This window comes from Priapulus caudatus, unplaced genomic scaffold (genome assembly GCF_000485595.1).
Source record: "Priapulus caudatus unplaced genomic scaffold, Priapulus_caudatus-5.0.1 Scaffold525, whole genome shotgun sequence".
Lineage (NCBI taxonomy): Eukaryota > Metazoa > Priapulida > Priapulimorpha > Priapulimorphida > Priapulidae > Priapulus > Priapulus caudatus.
Genome location: NW_014577586.1, coordinates 38,318 through 42,069, shown reverse-complemented (window position 1 = coordinate 42,069; position 3,752 = coordinate 38,318).

Genomic DNA, 3,752 nt, shown 5'->3' with positions numbered 1-3,752 from the left:
GCGGTCGCGTGCGCCTTGCCGCGGAACTGCGCGCAAGATCTGCGCTCAGCACTTCGGGTCAACACCTTCTTTCGGCAACGCTTCTCTAGTATCCCGTCTCATCTGGTTAACAGAGGCCCTATACATCGTCATTCATAGTCATTTTCTGCTTTTTTACACATCTTGATCTAATTTAAGTATGTCTTAAAATTTCACCAATAGATGGCGGTAGCAGCGGCATAGATAAATACCTGGAATGGTTGTTCACTATTCCTGGGGCTATCACTAACCCTTAAAGTTTGAAAGCTGGCAGCCCACTCCGTATTATCCGCACGGAATGCCCAATGAACGGCATGATTTCTATCTCTCATGTAAGCTTGGTTGCCTAATACTCGGTTTCGCATAGATGGCTCTACAAGGTCCTCCCTTATGATGATGTATCGCGGCTCGGTTGAGTTCATTTACGTCATGTTTAACCCGCTAAATTTAGACCCGCTTGTGCACGTTTCATAGTTCCGACTGCTAATTACACGACTAATCACTATCCTCTGCAAGTGATAGTGATAGTGGGCCCTCTCAGCTAGTGAAAAGTAAGACTGAATGCAGAGTGCGCTGATTGCAGGAAAACGCACAATCCAAAAAACGATGAATTTAGATTAAATGGTAACATGTTATAGTGGTTCATTAAACGTGTCAAAGATTCCGCCCGACGCTTTGGCAGCTGCATGGTTGCGTGTTTAATACATAGGTGTTATTTTCGGCGATTAGGCACGCCACTTTTCGTATAAAATAACCCTGCTCAATCTTGGGGAAATTCCGTAAAAGCGAATTTACGTTTTGTAGTTCAAGTCCAGTTAAATTTCTTTTTTTTACAAAATACGCATGGACAAATTTACATAACCTAAGTTGTCGTAATGCGGGTATTGAATGTTTGCCAATTTAGCCGACATAGGATGCTGACATTTCTGTGAGATCTACTTTACTCTGCTCACTAATACTTCGTAACCAGGTGATACATAAACCACATATATAGCAACAGCGTGGCATCGAGAAACTGGTAGGGGATCTTCTAGTAGTAGGGTAGTAGGGTAGTAGGATTTCTTATTCGGATTGCTAAATGATTAATTTGTTAGACTACAATAACAAATACTACGTACATATTTATCTCATTATTATCAATTGTCATATATTAAGAAATTAGAATTAGAGTTAGTATTAGGATATTTGTATTAGGAGACTTTAAAATGCAAAATTGCCAGTATTGAATTAGAAAAAACATTCCACGGAATGGGCATAATAGCTAGCACTACGCCACATAGAAAATCACCCAGTGCGTCGATTCCTAAAATATGTGTGACGACTGCAGACATTGCTGAAGTTGGACGCATAAACATTGAGTACATCAAGATGCAACCTAAAATTCTACCTCTAATGTATCGGCCACTTGGGGATATTTCAAGGGTGGATGCAACGTCTCATCTCGATATACTGTGGAATACGTCTCTGCTGTTAGGCTCTCATAGGCCATCGTGGTCTGGGAGAATGCAGATGTTACAGCACGGTACATATCCAAGACACTCATCTGTAATATTTCTGTCCATGATTGATCTTCATCCTACAGACCACTCTTGCATCTACTCTACGCTGAAATTCGTTTCATCTCAGGCAATGCAGAATAACGTTACGCCGGTTATCACATTTGACCAGCCTCTGTTCTGGAAAGCACGGACAATAATACGGTCACAGCCTGGTGCCCATTTCCTACAGCACATAGTCCTGCGGCTGGGGGAGTTCCACACCAAGATGAGCTAACTTGGTAGCATTGGTCATCTGATGGCAGGGTCGGGACTGCAAGAAGTACTTGAGCTTACGAACGCTAGTAACTCCGTAAGCCACATGCTTACTGGTAAGGCCGTGTCTCGAGCAGTGCGTGGACATATGCTGGTAGACGCTGCACTGAACACCATTCTTATTGCTGACGCTTACAATGTGCCCCTACCGACCAAGGATACAGTGGCAGCACAGACCCCCGAAGGAGAGACAGAGGGTTTTGATGACCCCACCAACGCTATACAAAAAGATACTGAAGAGACAGATTTGACAGAGGCAAGAACATTGTATGACAGGGCAATGTCTGCCACGATGTCAATGGAAAACGTGTGTTCTGCTGACATTTTAAGAAGAATCCAGAGAAAAATGAGTGAGGTAAACCAAAAGAGGACAATGAGAACATCACTGCTGGGGCTACAATATATGGAGATGATAGACATACTGCGTAGATTCCTCAAAGCTGAGCGAAATGGCAACTGAAAATTGCATCTCCAGTCCATACGAGAAATGTTACCATTTTTCGCAGTCTCGGGCCACAATATGTATGCAAAATCTGCATACATATACTTGCAAATGATGCGTGACTTGCCACAAACACATCCAGACGTCTACAAGAAGTTTGAGAAAGAGTACCACGTAGTGAGGCGAAGTGGGAGGTATTGGGCAGGATTATCAACAGATCTCATCATCGAGCAGGTTCTAATGAGAAGTTTGAAGACAAATGGGGGACTGACGAGAGGAGAGAGGATGACGGAAACACAACGCTTGCAATGGGTTCTCTCAATGCCAGCATGTGCAAACATCAATGAGGCCATGCAGCAGCTGAATGTGGTTTCCTATGAAACAAACGAGCAGCACAAGGACTGTTTAAAGGCTCGTCAAACCAGAGATGTTCATGACACTCTCGATATAACCAGCTTTCTTCGAAAGAGAGACCCATTTGTTGAGACTATGTCACTTTTCAACATTGCCAATGGCATAACAGCACAAGGTGGCGTCAATGTTGAGAAATCCAGACGGATTGGTGAAAATATTCTTGCCTATATGGTCGACAAATCAGTGGAAGAGTTCACGTTCCGGAAAGCTGACCAAACAGTTACCATCGCTTCCAAATCTACAATGAAGATCAAAGAACAAGCTGTGAAAGTAGACCCGCAGCTGATATTCCAGAGACTGGTCTTTGTTGGTAAGCGCTCTGGAAATTTGCCATCACTATTCAAATATGAGCTGTGCGGTCACCCTCTTGCATTGTTTAATTCGTACGGTCTTCCATTAACGGCCAGAAAGCCAGCCCTCGTCGATGCTCTGTGGAACATCGTAGAAGAAGTGCAACGAGAGCCCAGTGGAGCTATGCACTACGTCCTAGATGGTGGTGCTCTCCTCCATCGACTTCCATGGCCAAGAGAGTCCACATATAATAACGTGTGTAAAATGTATGTTACATACGTTGTGCATACGTATTGACTTGCTGATGTTGTATTTGACAGCTACAGTGACGGGCCAACAACAAACGATGGAACACACATCAGAAGAACAGGTGGCGTCGCAAGTGTTACAGACAATTTTACGGGTAGTATGGTCATCCAGACGAAGAAGGAGAAATTCCCGAGCAACGTCACAAACAAGCAACGCTTCCTGAACCATCTCAGTTCTGAACTTGAGAAGTCTGATTGTACTACACATCATGCGAATGACGATGCTGACGTCCTCATAGTGAAGACTCTCATATCATTCGCAAGATCTCGTGACACTGTTCTGGTTGGAGATGACACAGATTTGCTGGTACTACTCCATCATGCTAAAATGGATTCCGATAAGCTGTTCTTTGCACCTGAATCCAAACAGTCCTCACAAAAGAACAAGATATGGTGCATCAAAAAAGCAAAGGAGGTACTTGGCCCATCAGTGATTGACAATATCCTGTTCGCCCATGCCATAGTCGG